This window comes from Callithrix jacchus, chromosome 7 (assembly GCF_049354715.1).
Source record: "Callithrix jacchus isolate 240 chromosome 7, calJac240_pri, whole genome shotgun sequence".
NCBI lineage: Eukaryota > Metazoa > Chordata > Mammalia > Primates > Cebidae > Callithrix > Callithrix jacchus.
In genome coordinates this window covers 117,952,248-117,978,448 of record NC_133508.1, presented here as the reverse complement: position 1 = coordinate 117,978,448, position 26,201 = coordinate 117,952,248, and the positions used below count along the sequence as shown (strand labels likewise).

General features: G+C 33.7%; 2 long non-coding RNA genes across 2 annotated transcripts in view; one reads left to right on the top strand and one right to left on the bottom strand.

The window, feature by feature from the left end:
• On the bottom strand, nt 1-25,113 carry LOC118142999 (uncharacterized). Its single transcript, XR_004727008.3, has 5 exons — nt 24,844-25,113; nt 23,901-23,998; nt 6,017-6,257; nt 4,485-4,793; nt 1-204 (listed from the first exon to the last, which is right to left on the bottom strand). It is a non-coding gene; the product is annotated as an uncharacterized LOC118142999 (long non-coding RNA).
• LOC118143000 (uncharacterized) overlaps nt 21,267-26,201 on the top strand; it is a 90,666-nt gene continuing 85,731 nt past the window's right edge. The window contains exon 1 of the long non-coding RNA XR_008473000.2: nt 21,267-25,309. This is a non-coding gene — a long non-coding RNA (uncharacterized LOC118143000). The remainder of the gene's footprint in view (nt 25,310-26,201) is intronic.

Here is a 26,201-nt window from a genome sequence, read left to right as displayed (position 1 = left end):
GTATTTTCATTGCCACAAAGTCTGTGGAGTGACAGTGGTTCAGCTGATGTAGATGGGGCTTGCATGGATAGTTATGCTTCAGGCTGTGTATTGGTTACACTTGGATCCAGGCTGTGGTTTGCTTCAGGTCTCATCCATGTTTGCTCATTCTGTGACCCAGAGGCACAGCAGCTTCCTTGGGCATGTCATTTTCAAGGCAAGGCACTGGAACAGAGTGAACAAAACCACACATATGTATTTAAAGCTTCTACTTGTGTCATGTCCACTAAAAATTCATTGGCTTAAATGAGTTATATAGTCTGGCCTAACATTGTGGGATGAGGAAATTTACACTCCATCATCAGAGGATTATAAATACTTATTGGGCAATAATTTAAATGATCACAGGAATTATCCACCAGGAAACCCTCGTTTTGTGCAGACTGTCTTTAAATAGAGTTTTCATCTTGCCATTTCTGATTGTGTTGTCGATTCTCCAGAATTAATTATTTTCATTATCTAATGATTATGTAAAGACCAGAAGAGTATCAGTCAGAGGCTCCATATGTAAACAGATTTTACAGTTGAAGAAAGAATAAAAACTACTATTTACTACCTCTATTATATTGGAAACCCAAGTCAAGATATGAAGAAACACATTTCTGTTTAAATAAACAATTATTAATTTGTTCGAAAACATTTTCTTGGAGCATCTACTCAATTCCAGACACTGTCACTAGTACCAGACTCTAAGAACAGAAACATAAAAGCCACCCTGGAGCAGCCCACAGGCTATATCAGGGGGCAAGGTATGAGCAAGTGCAACCTCACCGTGTAAGTTTAACTTAGTTATAGTGATGTTGATAATGTTACATATAACTGCAAACCTACAGAGGGAGTACCATGGACAGGACACATTCTGGAACTAAAATGAACCAGTTAAGTAATATTGATACAAGTTGGAATAAAGCACGATAAGAGCTATAGATCCTCATTTTTCTTTTCTGCCTTCTTTTCAGCCACAGTACTAAACCTTAGAAGAACTGATTGTTTAATAATACCATTCAATCTGGAGAGTGATTAATCAAATATGCTTTTATTCTGTTTCTATGATTTGCCTGGTGTCCAGTGGTTATATAGGATAGAAATGATAGGTTTTATGTTGACATTTTTACATAAAGGGGCTGAACGATTTAGGACACTGGTTGTCAAAGTTCAGTGTAATTAAAAAAAAATCACCCAGGGTAGCTTATTAAAGGCAAGTTCAAGGCTTACATTCCCAATATTCTAGTACAGTATTATGGAGTGAGGCCCAGTACATTGCATTGTTAATAATCAATCCCTCCCTTCTCATTCCCCAGTCATTCTGAGGGAGAACGAACTTGTTTCAAATGTGGATACATTGCTTTACTCCAAGGTATTAGTGTTAATACTGGCAATGGAATTTGCAAAATTCTGCCTTTTATTATCCAATGTAATAATTTAGAATCACATGTTCGTTGTTGTAAATGAAGATTCAGTTTCACAGGGGCCAGGAGGAACCATTAAAGGTTAAATGAAAAGTAAAAAATGACTGACTGACCTTGCTTAGAGCAGAGTCTCCTTAATTGAATGGCCTATGTGTAACTTCTGCTCACATAAATATAGTTAAGAGTAATGAAAAGAAATCCAATTAAAATACATAAACACAAGTTAAGAACATTTGACAAAATACATTTTAAATGGAAAATATTTAAGAGAATAAAAATAACAAATTGTAATAAAAGACAAATTTATTAAGGATGAGAGACAGGAAAAGAGCTAATAGTGTAAGTAAACACCCAAGATAAAACTTATTCTGGTGAAAGTTTCAGGGAAAAAACTAGATAAATGATTTATGCAAAGATAAGTATAAGAAAAAAAAGATAAATAGAAAAATAAGTTATTGAGAAAAGACAAAGCAGGCTATAAAGTTTTGAGATACATTGAAACAGATAAGGCAATCAAATACGTTATTTTAAAAAAACACGGAATGACTAAAAGATTAAAAACCATAATGGTAAAGTAACCGAGGTAGTAAAATGGAAATATAAAAATATTGAGTGAAAAGAAGAAAAAATCTAAAGGAGAAAACCCTAAAAGCTAAAGGAGGCAGTAATAGTAAATCTAAGACCCACTGTCTGTATGAAGCAGCAATAGGGTGTTATATACCAGCTGCAGAAGCTTGCAAATTTACAGTCAGTGTTTGGGCCATTGTTTCAGAACCTAGAAACCTGTCTTCTGGGGCCAGGGGTCAGAAAGCAAAACTGTTTTTTGTCTTTGCTATCACACTCCAGGCATTCAGCCTGCTACGTTATCTGTAGAGAAAGGTCAAAAAACCAAACACCTTCTGGACCACATTTTTTAACCCTGTAGCAACTCCATACATTGCCTTCTGCTATTAAGCAGTGTGGTCCTTTGAGAAAGTTGCTTTGGTTTCCGTGCAAAACACCCAGTTTGTTGATGAGAGTGGGAGAATAGTACTTTCCTCTGCCAACTGGAGAGCTTACTTATATCCCACCTACTCTGTAGAGTTTATATATATCTGAAAAATAAGAGTCTTATTGATTTTCAGAAAACAGTTAAAAAGCTTTAGGTAAAAATCTTAAATTTTAATTGATAATAAAATTTTATTATTAATATTAAAAGAGCCCTGAATTATCTCAGATAATCTCTGACAATATGGGTATAAAGGTTGTCTTGTACTTTGTCACTCAGAGTTATTTAGCTTAATTAAATATTGCTGGCACTTAATAAGTATTAGTTTTTTCTTTCTTCCTTCATTTATTCGTTGACTTGACAGATACTCACTGAGCACCAGCCATATGTCAGGAAATGTACTAGGTGCTGATGTGTAAAGGTAAACAGGATAAACCAGGGGATTATTCTAATGAAGCTAATATCTTGAAAGATGACTAAATAAGAAAAAACAATAAACAGCCACAATATCAGATAGTGATATGTCTTATGGAGGGATTTAACTGTGTTGTTATGCTAGTGAGCAGCTGCTCTGCTGTGAGATACAGAGTAGACGCCTATGAGAATATGATTTTGAGGCTGAGCTGTGAATCTCAAAAATGTGCCATCCATTTATAACTAAAGGAGAAAAGTCCTAAGAGGGGAATGAGCTCGCCATGCTCTAGGAACTGAAGGGCAGCCAACGCAGCCAAAGCAGAGGAGAAAAGAAGTGGTTGTCAGGTGACATTCACAATGTATGCAGAAGCCAGATCAGAAAGGTCTCCGTGAACCTGATGAAAAGGTTGTATCTTATTCTAAATGCAACAGGAAGGTGTTGGAGGGTTTTCAATGGGATTGCCATGACCTGATTCACATGATTAGGGCAATCTCATTCTTGCTGTTGTGGGCAAATAGGTCAGATAGGACAAGAATGGAATCAGGAGATTAGTTCACTTTGAGACCTGCGGTAGCAGTTTACTCAAAGAGATCATGTAGGGTGGAAACAGTTGTGATGGGGCGAAGTGGTATGATCTGGATACATCTCAGATGGCAAAGTCCATAGAACTCTCTGCTTGCTGGTGTAATAAAAGAGGAACTTAAAAGTATTATTTTTTAAGCAACCAGATGGATGATTGCTATTCTTGTTGAGAGTGGGGAGCATTGGGAAAGAGAGAAGGCTTGGTCAGAATCAAAGTGAAATAAATAGGAAACCTCCCTTGGCAGCTTGTGTCTAACATGCCTATGTAGTTACATCCACCTAGTAATATAGGGTTCTGGGCAGAGAGTTACTACAGCTCAAATCATAACTGTGGGAATGTGTTGATTTGTTGATTGATTAGAAACTTCAGTTACTTTTTTATCTCCTGTGATGTCACTGTTTTCTAAATAACTCCTAGTAGAATACATTCTTTGTAGTAATCTTTATGAAGAATTAGGCCAGTCCTATACGTCTGCATTGTAATAATTTATGTCTGTTGGTCAATTAAGTTTGCTCATCAGTAAACCCAAGGACATTGGCAATGTATAATCTACATGACTTGTAGAGCTGTTGGATATGTCCTTCCAGAAACCTGGTTTTTAAAATATTTTATTAATACTCTGCACCTTGCCTATTCTACCACATCTTTTTCCTTCTTTTGTCTGTAAATTGTAGTTTTCTGAAAGCTTCAGTTCTTAGTAATGGGTCCCCTCCCTGAAATTTAAATATAACAGTAAATTTTTAATCACAGTTTTTCTCTTTCTAAAAGGATGATAAAATTATTATTGGCCTCTTAGGATTATTACAAGATATGATATTGGAATGAGACTTCCATTTATATAGATAAATATTTTCAGTATCATTGTTACTGGCAGAAACAGTTCCTGCTATCCATTTTATCAATATAAGAAAAATAAAACATAAACAATATTATAAAGAGCTTTACTTTCAGTGATGTCATCACGTTTGTGTTTTCCTTGGTTTAAGATCCTTTTTGTTGAGTTCACCTTAGCAAGAGGAAATTTAATGAAAGAATATTAGGGACTCTTACATAATTGACAGCCACCTGGGAGACAAATCTTGGGGGATGAGCAGAAATCAAAGGGGCTCCGATGGGAAGAAGACTCAGACAGCAGGGAGCTCAACAAATAATATCCTGAAGTTAATTGGGCCTTTCCCATGACTGCTGCTGCTGCTGCTGCTGCTGCTGCTGCTGCTGCTGCTGCTGAGCTATAATAAATACTTCGAAGGGTACTTGCTTGTCCTGTTTTGGCTAGGTCGACTTAAAAATTCTGGGAGAGAACTCTTTGCCTGATCTCCACTGGAGTATAAAACAGCGATATAAGGCTCTTCTGGTCACCTTCAACAATTCAAGTAAAGAACATGTCACTTCTAACAGAACAGTTATTAAAGAAGGAGAACAGATGCTGGACTACTAAAAACTTACCAAGTACTACTATAGCCTTTTGTAAATAGTGTCTTCTTAATTAAATTATCAGTCATTTACAAATATCCATTATATATATACTTAAAAATATGTAAAATATATATGTATGTGTGTATGTGTGTGTATAATATATATATAACATAGGATACACAAAATACCAATAAATACAATGCTTAATAGTGTTTGGTAGATATAAATAATGATTATCAATATCATTGCCAACATAAATATGACACAGGCAGTTTATGTCAGCTGTATAAAGAAAGTAAAACATTCACAATTTATTTTAGATTATACAGTAGCTTATAACCCAGTGTTTAAAAAGAACCCTTGTCTATTGTAAACCCAATATCTTTCAATACATATTTGTTTAAATATATAGAATTAACATTTTAATAAGTGCAATTGAATTTTTAAAGAACCAAATATCCAAAATAATTTGAATATATGTTCAAAGTGCAGTAGTTCATTTCACCCTAATAACTTGCCCTTCTAGTTATTGCATTTTTATGTTAGTGCACTGTCAGTTCTATAAAGCACTGTTTTCACAATTTCCCCAGATAAGTAATGTACAGAAGGAGGCATACATTCTTATTAATCAACAAAAGTTTCTGTCAGTCCCAGCCTTCAAATGTTAAATTGTATTCTCTTCAACAAGCCACAAAGCCCTTTTTGATATTAAAATATCTTTAATCTCATCATGGCATGCTACACAGTCCACTCCTTTAAGCTATTAATCTAATTATATAACCTCCCTGACCAAGTCACTCACTTTAAGAGGACTTCCATTTTCCCATCAATTGTAAAGGCCCAAGAAAAAGAAGATAGCTCTTTCCAAACCTCAAAAGGGAAGAAAGTGATCTATTCTTTATTACACTCTATTATGTCCTTAAAAATCTTATCATGTATTAGTAGTAATATTCATGACACCGGAGTATACTTCCAATAGTCAGTTCTCATGGTTATCAGAAAGCTTCACTTTAGCATTTAATCAACTCTAAAAGCCATTCATTGGTTTGGCTATTCCCAGTGCAAGGAACATTATCCATAAGAAGTTTTTTTTTTTTTTTTTTTTTTTTTTGCATGGAAAAGTAAGATGGCGTAGGGGATGAAAGGCAGCTCTACTAGGGACTTACCTAGTTTTTAAAATGGCATTTTAATTTCCATAATAGCTGCTCCAAAGAACCAGTTGAGTGGCTGTTTAATCTACTGAGTTTAGAAAAAACTGAAAGCCATCTTGCTTTCTGTCTTTAGGGATCCTTCCAGGGATTGAGTATCTTGGTATAACCTCCAACAAAGCAGCACCCCAAAGGCTGAATTTTGTAGCTGTAGTAGAATCTTCTTTCTTTTATGATGATTATTGGGACACAGAAAGTTCTGTCAAATCCAAACAAACTTTTATTTCAGTGGTGATAATATCTGTTGTTCTTCCAAATGAATTAGCTTCTTAGAAGCATATTGATTGAATCTAGGTTAGGAGATTTGAATTTCTGAAAGCATAAAACCCTTGAACCTCTACTTTCTACTTACCCCGTGAAACATCATCTCTGAGGACTTTGGGGAGCAGATAAGCTATTACTATTGTCTCATTATTATTACTATATTTTTATTAGCTTAATAGGAATTCAGTCATTGTTTCCTTAAAAATATAACCCATTTATCAGCCTGGAGCTAACAACACTGAAGGAATAAGGAGTCGGCTCTCTAAGCAACTCAACCCCAAATCCACAGTTGCTTTTACTTTGTGTATTTATTATATGTGACCTCTATGATGTGTTTAATACTTGATTTAACTTATTCTTACCCCTTTTATTGTCTGTGTTGCCCTTCTATATTTGTGACCATTCATTACCTACTTTGCTAATTCTGTTTGTCCTTCTGAAATCTGCCTTGTGAATGTTTACCAAGCTTACAGTCTGAAAAATGAGGAAAACCTTTATTTTCTTGCTCTATGAACTTCAATTCTTGCTTTTACATCTGAGCTCTAATCTCAGATCATATTACTATTTTGAACATTATGCTTGAAATTCCTACAGGAATATCCCATTAGCACTTTATGTACAATAATTAAAATGCTCAACCACACACAATTGTTTAGTGTATGTATGTTTGCCTCTGCTTTTATTATCAAATATTTGAGAGAATGGACAGTGTCTCTACTCCGGTTATCCCACTACAATTCCTCATTAGTTTTACATTACAGGTACTGTATAAAGATGCTGTTTACTCATGATGAAGAAAATTACTCATTATAAAATAAAGGTTTGTGGCAAGCTTTGCATTTTACTTACTTTATTTTACAATGATCTATGTCAGTATCTTCTAAGAACTAATGCTGATAATGTTAAGAAAAGCTGAAGCTGGACAGTAGTTAAAACAGTAAAAATGAACTTTATTCAGGAGTTACTGCAATAGAGGAAGAGATATCTCAATATAGAATTGGGCTTAATTACAAATACAACAAAGAAAAGTGGGGATGAATAGCAAAGGAGCAGGTTTGTGGTAGTGGTAGAGGTGGGATGGAAAATGATTAAGAGGAGACATAGAGGATGAGAATTGAATATTTGCTGAACAGGTCAGAGTGATCAGATATTGAGGGTAGGGGATGTGGAATTTCATTAGATATTGAGGATCAGATATCAAATGTGGGGAATTCTCTCTAAACTGACTTAGTATGATTCTTACTGAAACTGGGCAATGAAGTCCAGATAAAGATGGACACTAAAGCCCAAATTGAAGCATAGTTGGGAAGAGGGCTTGGAGGAGCCTGACTAAGATTTGATCAAGGAGACAGTAATTGTCAGCAAATATACATGTAGCTACCAAATAGCTAAAATTCACATCAATGTGCTTGACAGCATGTTAGGTCATTTGTATATATTATCTTATTTCAGTGCCACCACATTATCTTGTTCAGGGCTCAGTCAGTCTGGTAATTTTCTTTATTATCTATATTAGAGCTAAAGAAATTGAGGTTCAGAATAATTAAGCCACTTGTTCAAGATCTGGTCACTAACAAGCAGCAGAGTGAAGGGTCAAACCCAGGTCTGGCTGACGCCAGAATTTTACTTCCTAACAACTTGTCAGGGAGACAGCAAAGCTTCAGGGAGAAGAGCCCCAGTACTCTGGCATGACAAATACATTGCTCTCAGGCCTAAAGGGAACGTATCAACTGAGATAACAATAATCATGAAACCCAGACAATATAGAGAATGAAAGACAGATGAAGAGAGGGCATCCCCAGTATGTTGGCTTTGGATGTGGCCCAAGTGTTTTGCCTTCACTAGAGGATGGACACTTTTAAAATGGCTTAAGGCAGAATTTTCTCCAGCACTATGGACTGGGGACTCAGTCTAAATTAATGTCATTTAGATAAGAAATGAGGCATGCATTATTTTTACCCATAGGGTTACAAGGATGAAATTTTTATGTTTTTCCCTTATGTACTATAGCTTTATATTATTAAAAATCTATAGTCTTTAAATTCAGAAAAAATTGTGCAAAATTCACTTGTATATGTTAAAATTTACAAATTCAAAGCTTCAATTAAAATGAAAGATTACATGTTTTCTTCTCTTTGCCGTACCCTTTTATTCTTCTGGAATAAAGACTAAAAATCAGGGGCTGTGTTCTACAAAGATGTAGACATGCATGCATTAACCTCGTTTCCATTTCTGAATGATTTGGTGGTTGAATTTCCCAACAGTGAAGTTGCACCTAAACTTGATCAATTTCAGTGTCATCCACAGATGTCCCTAAAACCGTTAGTGACTAATGAATTGTTTAAAGGACCTTAGTAGCTCATTTGTCTCATCCAAACCCCATCAACTCAACCTTTGAAAGCATATTTTTTTGTCATTAGAAAATTGAGTCCATTGTCCTTTAATTTTTAAATGACATGTATTTCAAATCAATTAAGGCAGAAAGACCAATTATCTGGTGAATGTGTGACAACCAAAGTGTTTGGAATAGCTGATGCAAAAAGATAGCTACAATACATAGCTAACTATGTACTGACGAATCAGGTAGAGAAACCAAAAAGGAGATACTAACATTTTAGTTCCTAAAGGACTATTAAGTAACATATGTATGTCTTCTTCCAATAGCTCCCAGTGGTTTTTTTAGTTATGAAAACTTGTAATTAAAGGCTTCATCTTTTCTATACCTCTTTGAGGGATTCAAAAATATTCATGGCTTAAAAGTTCTCAGTTGTTTCTTACTGTTAAACACTTTTATCTTTTTTATTCTAATCTTCCAATATCTTGGGTTATATAATCTGCAATTTATTCTGTAATTAAAACATAACACTTTAATTTATAAAATTCATTCTTAGAAAAATAAACCAGAGATGTTTTCCCTTCATGTTTTGTATTATCTATAGTAATACATCTGATCCAAATTCTGGTCAGATAAATGCACATGCTATGCAAAATTACAGTATGTTTATTGTAATTTTTGTAAATGCTACAGTCATGGGATTTTAATGCACTTTTAATTGTCATAGTGTCACTGAAAAATTGGGTATATTTAGCAAGTTAAAAATAAACCCTTTGCTTTCATTCTTGCAAAACAGTTACTTGAATGCATATATGTGGTGAGGAAATGTGTATGTACTTGTAAGATACTCCAACTACATGATGTATTATTGAAGTTTTTACTTTATAACAGCATTTCCCTATTTTTAATCATACTGACTTCATCTAATATATTTTATTTTAAAAATCCAAACTTTTTACTTATAAATTATCTCACTTAGCAAAGAAATAGGTGAAAAATATCCTAGATTTGATTTAATACCACCAAGTTGTTTTACTCCTAATTTGATTAAGCTATTTTTTTTTGTAGGTGAGTAATTTAAATGGGGATATGTCAGGAAATGCCTTGTTGAATAAAAAGATTTATCCCTTTGTAAAAAATATATAATTTAAATACAGGAAAATAACGTTTTTAATGTCCAACTGTACAACTTTTGACAAATTCATATACTTGTGTCACCATCATCAAGATAAAGATATAGAATATTTCCATTGCACCCCAGAATTTTCCCTGAGTCCCTTTGTAGTCAACTTCCTATCTCATCCTTAGCCTGTGGGCAACACTGATCTATAATCTGTCCCTATAGTTTAGCCTCTTCCAGATAGTTTTATAAAGGGAAGTATTTAATATGTGGCATTTGGAGTCTTCTTGTAAATTGCATAATGCTCTTTAGAATCATCTATATTGTTGGGTTTATCAGTAGTTTGTACCTCTATACATCTCAGTAGAATTCCATTTTCTAGATGTACTAGTTTGTTCATCTAGTCTTCAACTGAGAGACATTTAGATTGTTTCTAGGTTGGAACAATTATGAGCAGATCTGCTTTAAATATTTACATAAAAGTTTTTGTGGGAACAAAGGTTTTCCTTTTACTTGGGTGAAACCTATGAGTAGGACTGTTGAGTCATATAGTAAGTGTAAGTTTAATTTTATAATAAAATGTCAAACTGTTTTCACAATTTGTCATTTCATATAAGCAACATATGAGAATTCAAGTTGTTGTACCTCTTTGTCAGCTCTTGCTGGTATCAAATAGGTCTGTTGTGGTATCTAGTTGCAATGCTGATTTGCATTTCCCTAATGGTTAATGGGGTTGGCATCTTTTCATGTCCTGATTTGCCATTCTTTGGTGGGTGAGTTCAAATTTTATTTACTTATTTAATTTTTAGTTGTTACCCTTCTTACTAAGTTTTAGAAGATGTTTATATATTCTAGATATGTGCTTTATTTTATATGTGCTTTGAACTTAGTTTCTTTTAGTCTGTCACTTTCAATTTAATAGTGTCTTTCAAAGAGCAAATGTTCTTAATTTTTATGAAGTCCAATTTATTCATATTTTTTGTTTTGATTCATTCTTTTGGTTTTTGTATCCAAGAATATCTTACCTTAACAAGGCTCACAGAAGTATTCTTCTTTGTTTTCTTCTAGATGTTTTATGATTTTATGTATTGTGTTTAGGTCAGTCATAGATTTTGAGTTAAGTTTTGTGTATGACATGAAGTAGAAATAATGATTACTTTTTGGATACGAATGCATACTTTTTATCATTCTTTATTGAAGACTACCCTTTCTCCATTGAATTGCTGTTGTAACTTTGTCAAAAGATTGACTCTATATGTGTGGCTTTATTTTTAGGCTCTCAATTCTGTTCCATTAATTTATGGGTTTGTCCTTTCTGCAATAAAATGTGGTCTTGATTTCTGTAACTTTACAATAGGTCCATATTTTTGGTAGTTTGAGTCCTTCAACTTTGTTCTTATTTTTTGTTTTTCTAGGTCTCTTCATTTTCATATATAATTCAGAACAGCTTATCTATTTCCATGAAAAAATAAACTGTTCAAATTTGGATTGGAATTGTGCCAAATCTAAGGAATAGTTTAATAACTCACATATTAAATATATTGAGTATTCCAATTTATAAATAGAATGAAACCCTCCATAAGGTGTTTTTTATTTCTTTAATCAGTATTTTGTTTAATCAGCATAGAGATCAGACATATATTAGTTTTATACATCACTATTTCCTGTATTTTGTTCTTACTGTAAATAGTATTTTTAAATTTGAATTTTCAATTGATCATGTTTATACTTTATTGCAGCACTATTCACAATAGCAAATATGGAATCAACCTGTGTCCATAAACAAATGACTAGATAAAGAAAATGTGCTATATAAAAAATATCTTTGTATACTATTCAGCCATAAGAAAGAATGAAATCATGTCTTTTGCAGCAACATGGATGGGACTGGAAGTTATTACCTTAAGTGGAATAAGTCAGAAACAGAATATCAAATACCACATATTCTTACTTATAAGTGGTAGCTAAATAATGTGTACACATGGACATAGAGTGTGGACTAATAGACATTGAAGACTCAGGATGGTAGTGGGGTGGGTAGGGGGTGAGGCGTGAGGAGTTACTCCATGGTACAATGTACATTATTTAGATGATGGTTGCATTAAAAGCCCAGACTTCATCGCTACACAATATATTCATATTAAAAAAGCTTCATTTGTACCCCTTACATTTATGCAAATAAAAAATAAAATAAGAAATATATGGGCTGGGCGTGGTGGCTCACGCCAGTAATCTCAGCACTTTGGGAGGCTGAGGCGGGTGGATCATGAGGTCAAGAGATCGAGACCCTCCTGGTCAACATGGTGAAACCCCGTCTCTACTAAAAATACAAAAAAAATTAGCTGGGCATGGTGGCGCGTGCCTGTAATCCCAATGACTCAAGAGGCAGAGGCAGGAGAATTGCCTGAACCCAGGAGGCGGAGGTTGCAGTGAGCCGAGATTGCACCATTGCACTCCAGCCTGGGTATCAAGAGCGAAACTCTGCCACAGAAAAAGAAAAAAAAAAGGAAATATATTTATTTTGTATATTGACTTTGTGTGCTGTAGCATTGCTAAACTTACTGCTAGCTCTAGTGTACATTTCATTTGTTTGTTTTATTTTTGAAGATTCCATAGAAATTTCCTCATAGGCAATCTTCCATTCTAATTTATATTTATATTCTTTTTATTGCTTTCTTGAACTTATACAGCCTCTGATGTGATGTTAAATAAGAATGGTAGAGCAAATATTTGTGCTTTGTTTTTGATCTTGGGTCACTGAGCATTAAGTATGATGTCAGCTTGTAGATGTTTTATAGGTCTCCTTTATTGATTTGGAGATGTTTGCTTCTCTTCCTAGTTTACTTAGACTTTTTATCATACATGTGTGCCGAAATTTGTCTAGTGCTTTTTTCTCATTGCCGATATTGAAATGATTATTTGATTTTTTTTCATCTTTTGTCTGTTCATATGGTGAATTATCTTGATTGCTTTACTAAGTTAAATGAATGGTGAATTCCTGGGGTAAACCCTATGCAGTTATAACGTTTTATTCTTTTTAAAGATGGTTTTATTCAATTGCTAGTGTTTTGTTTACAAGTTTTCCCCTTGTATACATGAGAGATGTAGGACTTTGCTTCTCTTTAACATCTTTGTGTTAATGCCTTTGGTTTAGGTACTGGAGTAATGCTAGCCCCATAAAATGAGTTGAGAAGTATTAACTCCTCTTTATATTCTGGAAGGATTTGTGTGTAACTGGAATTACTGTATCCTTAAATATTTGCTACAATTCACTGCTGAAGCTACTTGGATCAGAAATTTTTATTTTTGTAGTGTTTCCAATTGTAAATACAATATCTTTAATAGACACAAAAAGTTAGATTGTCTGTTTCTTCTAAACTGAACTTTAGTGGTATTTTTCAAGGAATTTGTCTATTTTATATAAATTGTCAACTTTGTGGATACAAGTTGCTGTAGAATTCCATGGTCCATTTTGCTTTTTGTAAAGTATGTGTAATGAAGTGATGTCCCCTTTTTCTTTTCTTAAATTTGGAATTTGTGTCTCCTGCCCTGTCCCCTTTCTCCCAACCATACCTCCTTTTAATTTTGTTTAGTCTAGCTAGAATTTAATTAATCCATTAATTTGTTTACTTTACATTGAATTGCTCTTTTTTTGTTCTTATTTCTAAATCTCAGCAAATTTATTATCTACCTTCTTTTTGAATACAGTCTTGTGCCACATAATGATGTTTTAGGTCAACAACAGATTGCATATACTACATCAGTGGTCCCAAAGATTATAATAGAACTAAAAAATTCCTATTGCCTAGTGATGTTATATCTCTTGTAACATCACAGCACAATGCATTACTCATGTGTTTGTGGTGATGCTGGTGTAAGCAGACCTACTGGGCTGCTAGCACTGTAAAAGCATAGCCTATACATAGTACATAATATTTGATAAACTACTATGTTACCAGTTTGTGTATTTACTATACTATACTTTTAATCATTATTTCAGAGTGTACCCCTTCAGCACATAAAACTTTTATCATTAAAGAGTAACAGGCAGGTCTTTCAGGAAGTATGTTAGAAGGCACTGTTGTCATAGAAGATAACTCCATTTGTGTTATTTCCCCAGAGGACTTTCCAGTGAGATAAGTGGAGGTGGAAGAAAGTGAAATTGATGATCCTGACCTTGTGTAGGCCTAGCCTAACATGTGTTTATGTTTTAGTTTTTGACAAAAAGTTTAAAAAGTAAAAAACCATATACATAAAATTTCAAAAACAGAAAAAAGCTTATGAAATAAAGATATAAATAGAAAATGTGTTTTTACAATGTGTATTCTAAGTGTTATTACCAAAGAATCAAATATTTAAAAATTAAAAGTTTATAAAATAAAAAAGTTACAATAAGCTAAGGCTAATTACTGAAGAAATCAGAAATTTAAAAATAAATTTTGTACAGCCTAAGCGTACAGTGTTTTTAGTTCATAGTAGTGTACAATAATGTCCGAGGCCTATACATTCACTCACTACTTACTCACTGACTCACCCAGAGCAATTTCCAATCCTTACAGCTTCATTCATCAAAAACGCCCTATATATCATTATGTGTCTTTTATTCCACGTTTTGACTGTATCATTTCCTGTGCTTAGATATGTTTAGGTAAACAAATAATTACCATTGTGTTATAATTACCTGCAGTATTCAGTACAGTACCATGGTTTACAGATTTGTAACCTAGAAATAGGCTATACTATGTAGCCTAGGTGTATAATAATCTATACCACCAAGCTTATTTAAGTAAATTCATAATGTTTGCACTATGATGAAATCACCTAATGATGCTAATATGGTTTGTCTGTGTTCCACCCAAATCTTATCTTCAATTGTAGCTCCCATAATCCCTATGCATCATGGGAGGGACTCAGTCGGAGGTAACTGAATTATGGAGGGTGGGTTTTTCCCCATCCTGTTCTCATGATTGTGAATAACTTTTACAAGATCTGATGGTTTTATAAAAGGCAGTTCCCCTGTACAGGCTCTCTTGCATCCACCATGTAAGACTTGCACTGCTTCTTCTTTGCCTTCCACTATGATTGTGAGGCCTCCCCACATGTGGAACTGTAAGTCCATTAAACTTTCCTTTATAAATTACCCAGTCTCAACTATGTCAATATGTCTTTATTAGTAGTGTGAGAACAGACTAATACAAATGTGTTTCTCAGAAAGTCTCCCCCTCATTAAAGAACACTTGGTTGTATTAACATAAATATTTTTCCTTAATATTGCTTTAGTAGCACCCCTGGCTTTTCTTATTTTTTTTATTTTTTTATTTTTTTTTAATAGAGACAGGGCCTCACTCTGTTGTCCAGGCTGAATTGCAGTGACATAACCACAGCTCACTGTATCCTCAAACTCTTGTGCTCAAGGTATCCTCTTGCCTCAGCCTCCCAAGTAGATAGGACTACAGGTGCATGCCACCATAACTATTTTTTTTTTTAATTTAATTTTTTTGTTGAGATAGGTCTTACTGTGTTGCAAAGGCTGGTCTTAAACTCCTGGCCTCAAGTTTCCTTCCACCTCAGCTTCCCAAAGCACTGGAATTACAGGCATGAACTACTGCTCCCAGCCTCAAATTTTTATATATTATATATTAATTATTTAATTAAATATTTTATGATTTAACTTTCTAAGTTTTTATTTTGGTAAAATCCACATATAAACTTTACTGTCTTCACCATTTGAAAGTTTACAGCTCAGTGGTAATAAACATATTTGTATTACAGTTACCTTTCATCTCTCTCTTCCTCCTCCCCTTCCTAGATTCCAGTAATCACCAACTACTCTCTAATTTTCATGAAATTAACTTTTTTCAGCTTTCATGAATGAGTGCGAACATACAATATTTGTCTTTCCGTGTCTGGCTTATTTCACTTAACATAATGACCTCCAGTTTCATCCATGTTGCTGAAAATGACAGTATTTCATTCTTTGTTGTGGTTGAATAATATTATATAACATTTTTCGCATCTATTCATCTGTTGATGAGCACTTAGGTTTTTTCCATAATTTGACTATTGTGAACAGTGCTGCAATAAACATGGAAGTGCAGATATCTCCTCAATATATTTTCTTTCTTCTGGCTATATACACAGCGGTGGAATTGCTAGATTATATGGTAGTTTTATTTTTAGCTTAGTTTTTTTTTTTTTGAGGAGCCTCCATATTCTTCTCCATAATGGTCATACTAATGCACATTCCGCTTTCCCCACATCTTCACCAGCATCTGTAATTGCCTGTCTTTTTGATAGAAACTATTTTAACTAGTGTGAAATGATATCTCCTTGTGATTTTAATGTGCATTAATCTGATGACTTGTGATGTTGAGCATTTCTTCATAAACTTGTTTCTAAGTCATTTGTATGTCTTTTGAGAAAGTGTTTTACCATGGTATCCTCCCAATTTTATTCTGTTTTTTTTTGTGCTATTTTATTATGCATTTAACTCTTACATATGCCATAAATAATGGTGCACTGCTATAATTTTCATTCTAAGCATTTCTAGACCAATTACAAGAAGAAAAAATTATATATTTATCTTTATTATTCTATTTTTAATATGCTTCTGTTTTTTGTGTAGATACAGGGTTTAGCCTGGTATTACATTTTTTTATGTCTGAAAAACTTCAATTAAAACTTCTTGTATTTAGATTTGCAGGTAAAGAACTCTGCTTTTCCACATATGAAAAAAAAAGTTTTATTCTCTTTTGTTTTTGAAAGGTGTGTTCACAGGCCTAGAACTTTGAGTTGACAATTTTTAATTTGTTTTTAGCATATCAAGGTGTTACTCCTCTGCATTTTCACTTTCATAGTTCTTCACAAAAATTCAGATGCAAATTTTATCTTTGTTTCTCTGTATGTAATGTATTGTGTTTGTGGCTGCCTTCAAGATTTTGTCTTACATTAGTAGCTATTAGAGTAAGATATATATTGCTTTTTTCTGTTTGTTTTCCTTCTTGGTGTCCTCCAAACCTATTAAAACTGTGCTTTTATTTTTCATTAATTTTACAAACTTATTGTACATACTCATTTTTGAGTATTTCTTCTGCTGCCTTCTTGCCCCACAAGTCCTTGGCTGCTCTGTTTTGTCCTAGGCATTTTGTTTGTTTGGTTTAAATTTTCATTTTTCAATGTAACTTTTCTTTTGCTATCTGAGAAATTTCTGTTAATGTATCTCCAATTCAGTTGTTCTTTTCTTGTTCGTGTTACCTACTGAGAAGACCATCAGAGACACCCTTCACTTCTATTACTGTGTTTCATCTTCAGCATTTTCATATATCCTTTCTTGTAGTTGAGCTTCTGACAGTACTTGTTGCTTACCATTTTCTCTAGAGCCTTCAATTTATTAGCTATATTTATTTTAAATTCCATGCCTGGTAGTTCCCAAAGCATTCTCATATCTAAATCTGGTTCTGTTGATTGCTTTGTCTCTTCTGGAACATGTCTTATTTTTCTTGCTGCTTTACATATTTTAATTTTTGAATAAAAGTCAGTATCTTATTAGACTAGTAGAAACTGAGGCAAATAATATTTATTCCTAGAAATGCACACAACGTCTTTTTTCTAAGTCTTTAGTGTCCATGACTGAGTAAAGTTAATCAGAAATCGGGTTAGGTTTCCTAGACTTGGCTTGTTGCTGATATGACTGCCTTCAGTGCACCACAGGCTACAAATGCCTCTTGAATTTCCTTGTGTTTAGGTTGACAACTGATCTTACAGAAAATTTTGCATTGCTTATTCTACCTTTAGCTTTGGGTCTCCTCGTTGCACCTATACTTCAGGGAAAGTCTCTTCTCCTTTGATATTTTTTCCAGATTAAACAGCTATTACTCATTACGTGACACTTGCTGTGCTGGTAGTAGTGAATGGTGGACAAAGTTTCAGCTGTTCTGGTTCAGCCTCAGTGTTAGGCAGGTGTAATGTCCCTGGTTCTCAAGGGACTTCTCAGTGAGCCTATTCTGCATCCAGCTGTAGAAGAACTCTTACCCTAGGCTCAAAATACATTTCTGCCTTTACCTCAGAAGTAGAGGGTATTTTTTAGGTTCTCTTCCTTTAGCTGTAGTGAGTTTTTATCTATGGTACAAGGGTGATAGTTTTTGTTGCCATTCCTCTGGAAGCTTTAGTCTTTTTTTTCCATGAAGAATATAAAAGGAGGGTCCTGACTGTGATTCATATCTTTTCCGCAGTGGCTATTATTCTCTTCTCCAGACTGGCATTACAAATAATGCTTTCTCCAGATACTTGTCCTACAACCAGTCTTTCTTATGACACAATAAAGTTCCTGGAAAAGAGCCCTCAAAAAGGTGTCAATTCCTCTTGTGTCTGAAGCATCCCAAGTTTCTACACTCATATGTGAACTGTCACACACAGTTTTGTAATTGCAAGTAATATAATATGAGTTAGAAATGTGGGTGAATCTGTGTTAAGAAACATGTTAAGACAATTAGGATGGTGTTATTTTATTTGGTGTATATATATTTCTGTGTGTATATATAAAGTATATGTGTTTTAAATGTAATATGAAGTATAGAAAATATTGATAAGTTTATAAAGTAAGAACATAATATGTCTTGATTATTAACGAGAGGCAACTCAGTGATTCCCTGTCATCTAACCTAACAAACCTGCTAGTTTACATACCAGAACAATAATTTTCTTATAAATACAAAAAGTGAGATTTCAGTACTGTAATCATTTAACACTTGTAGTCCATGGGAACAAGAGCTGCTGAGAATTTTAAATAAAAATCACTATGAAAATCGTAATCTCAGTATTCATAATGCATCATATATAGGTGACCCTGTATTTACAGTGGGGTTACATGCTGGAAAACCCATCTTAAGTTGGAAATATTGTAAGTCAAAAATGCATTTAATACATATAACCTGCTGTATATCATAGTTTAATTTTGCCTGGTTTAACATTACCACAATGGTTACATTAGCCTATAGTTAGTCAAGACTATTTAACCCAAAGCCTATTTTATAATAAAGTGCTGAATATCTCTTGTGCTACATTTCACTCACATGGCAAAAGGTCAAGATTCTAAGTTTATTTAGATGATTTGACACCATCATAAAGCTAAAAAAATCATTAAGTTAAACTGTCATAAGTTGGGGAACATCTGTACTGATATGTTTATGTGTCCTTTCTCTTTTAAATGCGATGTTTTTCCCTTCTTTCAAAAAAGGTTCACTTGGTTATGAGAAATTTAGCATAAAATTTCCATTAAAGAAATATGCATAATGTTTTCCAAGATGGATCTTTGCTTTAAATATTTAAGAAGATTTTTAAAGGCTGTAGAATTAGAAAAATTAATGCATTTTATTATTAGAATAAAAGATAGTATGTTCTTACTATACTGAAAATACTGGTGACTGGATTTATTGGGGTATACATATTGGGCCTGCTTTCTTGCTATGGGTGGTTCAAATTAAAAAAATTTAAAACTGAACCTTCTGGTTTTTATTCCAGTAAATGGAACTATCAGAAATTAAATACTCCTTCCCTCATGTTATATAATACAAGATGTGTATAATGGGGCACAGCTTGTATTGGAATTTTGTTTATTAATGAAAACAAAGCCTTCTTATTCAAAGAGAAAAAAATAAAATAGCATAAAAGAGAGATATGGTATACAATAAAAATTATGAATGCTGGTGAGAAAAATAAAATCTCTCATACTCTTTTCAAAAACTTTTCATTGAAGTTCAATGACCATGTAGAAAGCATCACATATCATGAGGGTACAGCTTGATGGATCTTCAAAAATAAACACCCTGGTCTGGTCAGCTCTGAGATAAATAAAAAAACAAAACAAATTCCTCAGGTCATCCAACACCACAGAAGCCCCAGTTCTTTTCCTTCCAGTCACTTCCTCTGTGAGAGTAACTCCTTACTCTGGCTTCTAGCAGCATAGATTTGTTTTGCATGCTTTTGCGTTTTATATGTAGGACATTTTCCTGTATGATTTCTTTTCTTTCTGACTGTGTTTGTTCAACATTATGTTTGTTAGATTTATCCATGTTTTTCTATGTAGTTGAAAATCATCCATTCTCATTTTTGTGGGGTGGCATTCCATTGTGTGAATATAATACACTTTATTTGATGATAGGCATTTGGGTAATTGCCATTTATAAGGAATTATCATTAATTGCTGCTATGAACATTCCAATACATATCTTGGGAAGACAAATGCCTTTTGTGTAGGTAAACATATGGAACTAGAATCACTATCTTCTCAGGTATACGTAGTTTTAACTTTGGTTGGTTGATTTGTCATGCAGACTTAATAAGTGATTTCACCAATTTGTACACTCACCAGTAGTTTATAAGTCTCAAGAACTCCATGTCTTTGCTAACACTTTACCTTTTCCATCATTTTTCCTTTAACCATGTTTTTGTGTATTTTATGGTATCACATTGTTATTTAATTTAAATTTTCCTAATGTTTGTCCAAATTTCTACCCATTTCTATTGGATACTATGTTTTTCTTACTGACTTATCCAAGAATTTGATGTGTCCTAGAAACTTTTCCTTAGACAGTTATATAGTGAATATCTTTCAATCTATGAAATTCTTTATGCTATTGAAGATGACTTAAAAAGAAAGATGACTTCAGATTAGTTCTTAATTTAACATCATCTCATTTATTATTTTTTCTTTTATGATTAACACATTTTGTGTCCAATTTCAGAAATTTTTTCCAATTCACCTTACAAAATTTTCTTCTATTCATCTCCCTAAAAGCTTTATTGATTTACCTTTCACATTTTGATCAGCTATCAATCTTTAATTGATTTTTCATAAAGTATGAGGTAGGAATTTTGTTTTGCCATATAATGGACCCAGCATGGCTGATTGAAAAGATTATTCATTCCTCAAAGAACCACAGGGTCACCTTTGTCATAAATCAGGGGAGCATTTATATGTGGGTCTATTGCTTAACTTTTTATTCTATTCACATGGTAAACTAGTCTATTGTTGAGTCAGTATCCCATTGTTCAAATTACTACTTTATATTAGATATTGATATGTGAAGTAAGTTTTTTAGCTTTGTTTGCTTTCTTCAGGATTGCTTTGAGTATTTTTGTTTTTATATAGATGTTAGAATCTGTCAGTTTACACACACACACACACACACAGACACACACACACTTGCTGGTATTTTGGTATTTTAATTAAAACTGCACTCAATCTATAAATTAATTTTGGAAGAATCGACATCTTTATAATTTTTGAGTTACCACTCCATGGATGTTTATTTTTAAATCTCTTTTTTTAGTATCTCTTCTACTCTTTCCTACTTTTAAAAATAGAGTCATTGCATACCTTCTGTTATATTTATTTAAGCATTTGATATATTTTGCTGTCACTGTAATATATTTTTAACTGTGATTTTATGTGTTCTGCTAATATACATAAATATAATTTAATTATGTTTGGCTCTATATGCAGTCTCCTGGCTAAAATCATTTATTGAATCTAAAATTTAACTTTATTCTTCTGAACTTTTACTGTAAACAATCATGTCTTCAGATAATACAAGTTTTATTTCTTTTTCTAAACCTTATGCTGACCCTCTCCCTTTCCCCCTTGCTTTATTGTACTGGCTAGTTATAGAATGAATCAAATGTTAAATAGGAGTGATGATAATATGCATCCTTGTTTTATTCCAAATGCCAGGGAGAAAAGCTTACAATAATTGAATATGATGACTGAATTTATATTTTCTATAATTTCAATTTCTTTTACTTAATATTTTTATTCCACTAGGACATATTTAAATATTCAGTGGATCCATTAGACAAAGTTGGAAAGAGAGAAGGAAAAGAAATTCCAGAGAAAATGGAAAGAAATTATAATGGTTTCTTTCACTGGTCCTTAATCAGCCTGTCTAGAGAACAAAAATGTTTAAAGAAAACAGGAAAGAAGAAAAACAATTTAAATATGAGAGTTCTGGATAGCTGACATCCTCTCAGAACTGTAGTGTTAGGATGTGTAAAAGAAAATAATAAAGAAGACCTGATTATATGACTTCCCCATATCTAAAATACTTTTGAAATGGCATCTGTAATTGTTGCTCAAAATTACCGTGGAACGATTTAATGCACAGTAAAGAGATGCTGTATTTCAAATAGTCTGTGTCTCTTACAAAGTGAGATCATTCTTTAAATCCTCTATTTATTTATAATATCACTACATGGAGATTGTTATTGAAACTTTAAGGAATATATTAATGTCTTAAGACTTTAAAAATATTTTCAGGGCTTAGAATAATTAGCAACTTAGATACTGTATATTTATGAGGAAAATACAACATATTTTGGTTATCGTGGTATAGCCCATGGGTTATATTATGATATAATCCAAAGGTGTATGTACATTCATTAATGCAAAAATATGTATTGAAATATTATGTCCAAAATACCGTGATGGTCTATGGGAATACAAAGATAAAATATACAGACAACGTAATGTAATTTAATTTCAAGATTTTGTCAAAACATTGTCGCAAATAATTCAGGCAATAGTGTATGAGTAAGTTTTTAACATTGCATCTTTGGAGACAGAATTTCTAATTTGCACTATTTTTCAATTCCCATAGTGTAAATACTCTGCTAATAGCCAATTTCGTGCTACTGGTGCTATAGCAACTTGCTGATAAAATATCCAAAAATTTAAAAATTGTCTTTCTCAAATAAATATGAGTTGACTTCAACACATCACTAGATTTATCAAGTAACATAAAGTCACAAGCAAGAACAAAGCATTAATTTAGGGTAGTGCCTAAGTTTCATACACAGGATTTCATCCCTAGACAGTGTTGCAAATTGTATTTTAGAAATGTCATCTAGTAGAGTGGGAGGTGGTATAGCAAATTTCACATAAAATACTGCATTAGATTTTAAGAAATTAATACCTCCTTGCCCAAATACAATCTTTCTTTATAAACTAGATAATATTGAGGATATTTGGGATAGGATTTTAGCCTAAATTTCATATTTATGTCATGTTAACTTACATCCTTTATTAATAAAACTCCTTTGGGTGGCACCTGACCTAGGTAAAAAAGAAGCAAAGGACACCAAAAAGGAATAGCCACAGAAAAAGTCAGAAAACCAACTTGGTATCCAAGTTAAAATATTTAAGGAGTGTGTAACCGACTGTACCAACTGTTGTTGATGGGACAAGTTGACTGCAGTTAAGCATTACAGTCAACAAGGTGGGTCAATATTGCCCTTCATAAGAACAACTTTAGAGTGAAGGCCTGGCTTAGGAGGGCTTAAAAGATAAGAATAGGTGAGTCTCTAAAAGTAAGATTACAGTCGTGGAGATTTCCTATAAAAAGGAGAAAAGATGTGTGATGGTATCTAGAAAGAGAAGGGTGATAAGGAAGTTTTATGATGGGAAAAATAACTATGTCAATGGGTTGATGACAATGATACAACTAAAAAGAAACATTGATGATATGAAAGAAAGAGGGGAGAAGAGCTGGAGAGAGATGCTTGAGCAGATTAAAGGCGTCTAGTTCAGGAGTTGTGGATTATAGAGAAACATGGAAATTGGTCTATGGGCAACAGGAATGGAGGCCTATGGTCTGGATACATATACAGCTAAACATGTCAATATGGTCTTGGGACTCTGTGAACATTGTTTTCTGAAAGCTTTGGTTTTCTCAGTGAAATCAAGGGTTATCAGCTGTGTAATGAAAAACGGGAGAATGTTTGTAGAGTATGAGAAAGAAAATATCAAATACTACTCATCAATAACTGGAAAAGGTAGTGAACTATGTTCTTTATAATATACTGGGTCACAGCCACTGGGAGGCACCAGCAGGAGATCAGCTGGGGGAACGGGTAGAGAGGTTTGAAGTTTCAGTCCTCCAAATGACTTCTGCTAGACTGCAAGTTGGCACGGATTATATTTCTAGTGGGTAGTCTTTTCCTAAAGCCATAGCTCTCTCCAAAATGTAGTAATTCTTCCTTTCTCTTGCCACTTTAAGCCTAAAGATAATAACAAGTTACCACTGCCTGGTAGCCCTGAGGAGCTTCATAGTCCTTGTTGATTTACTTACCGAAAATGGTGTCCACATTAATCTTTCCTTAATTACCCCATTAGGGCGTGCCATCTGTTTTCTGACTAAAAGAGTGATTGATACCAGGAGTAGCCCTCCTAGGAAGAGATCATAAAATTAAGATTCTGGGATTCAGTTCTTTACATATTTAGAAGCACATGTATAACCTTATACCCTCATCCAGGGTAAGGATGGTAATGGACAAGTGTTGCCATCTCAGTTACAAAAAATGAACACCAGAAAAGACACATTAGAAAGGGCTGACAGAGACATGATTTTGTGACCAAGTGTCTATATAGTAACAATAGTGCTTATAAGGTTTGAAACAGGGCTAATTCCTCTGAGGGTCCCAAGAGCAATGAGGAAACAAAGTGCCAATCATCTTTGATGCCAATTGCAGTGTTCAGATGGAAATTTAATTTTAAAAGGCAATTCTAAAGGAGTTTCTTATGTCCTAATAACATAGGGTCAAGCACAGAGCCTGATTATAATCACAGTAAACTTTCAGAACAAAACTTGTAAAATGTACAATTCTACTAGATCTTTATTCTAAGAAAAGGTCCTGGTTGGGAAAGAGCAGATAAATCTGAGGAATTTGAATTCCCATATACACCTAAAACATTGTTAATTGATGCAGCTTCTTTATATATAAACTGGAACAGTTGCCTCTCATTGGAATTTCAGTTGTTCTCAGGACTCACTTCCATCAGCTTATATGTTCTGCAGGTCGATAAGAAGAATTAGATGCCAGCAGAGTTCAAATGGAGAAGTATAAATACTAATCTGAAATGAAATAGCCTATCTGCTGAAAGAGATGTAGTATCTTGCTGATCAGCATCAATAAAAGTCCAGAGAGCATGAAAGGGATTCTAAAATTTTTAGGTCCAGGAGCATGGAATATAAGACCAATATGGGTTTAATTTATTGAAATAAATGTACTCACTCAGCAGCCAGGATTTGTGTTGGTTTAAACACACTGAAAGTAAATAGTAATAGTTTGCTTGGATGAAGAATTGAAGGCAGACCTACAGTCAATGAAATTGAGATGCTGGAATTTGCAAGGCACACTGAACAGGAAAGTTGCCTGAAGGCCTAGAACATGTTGGAATGAATGTATTACGTGCTATCTGCTTAACCAGTCCCTAACTTCAACTCTAGGGAAGCCTGAGGGATACTTGCTTCTCTAAGCCTTCTTAGAAAGGTGACTGTCCTTTTGCAGCCTAGAAATAAATTCTACTATGGAATTGAGCGCCCCAGTTTCCATGAGAGCAGTGGAATCTTGAGATCCTAGAGTAATAAAGGTACTTACCTGTTAGCACAGAGATAAGCACAATTATCATAATACACTTTAGAGAGCACAGAGTACTCTCCCAAGCTAATTGACCAAAGGATCTCTAGGAATTAAATAGGTAAGGGGACTATTAGGCTGTTTGTAATATGTTAAGTGGGAAAATTCTAGGTCTGGTGAACAGAAAGCACAATTCAAGTTGATATAGGGTATTTATGGTCTCTTACTCAAGTTCTAGATAGAATCTATTTCACAGAATTAAAGCTATTTTTTTTAATGGAGAAAGCCAGATGTCTATAAGGAAAATTCTTCTTCAATCCAGCCACAGTGAATTTTTAAAAAATGATTTCTCTCAGAGAGACTAGAAGAATTTATGAGGGTGACTGTATAGCAGAGAAAGAGTAAAACTCAGCCCTAGGATGTTTTTATACACTGGCTTTAGACTGATACTAATGCTCAGGACTTGAGACAAACTGGAGATTGGGGTTTATTAAGATTGGAAGTTAAATGGAATCTTGGCCCAAGTCAAACTCATGGTGACTATTTTCTCAGTCAGAATAAACAGTGAAAATAGTTATATTTAATAAATAACAAAATATATTCTTTCTTTGGTAGAATGTTCACTCTTATGGTAGAAATAACCTAGTAGAATCTGCTGGAACATTCCACCTCCCCATAACATACTAAAGGCAAGATTCTGTTCCTAGGGAAATTTTAGAGATTAGCTTTACCATGAAATATTTGAAAAAAAACAAAACAAAACCAGGAATACTGATGACGACTATATTCCCAATTAACTCTCCTATTTGGCCAGCATGAAAGGCAGATAGATGCATCTTGAAGCATGATTGGATATTTGTAAAAGAGTAAAGCCAAAAATAGCTGCATATAATTATTGTATCTGATTGAAGCAAGTTAGTATGGCAACTGGCCTCAGCATGCAGCTTTTTTTTTCTTTTTCATTTTTATAGGCACATAGTAGGTATATATATGTATGGGGTACATTAGATACT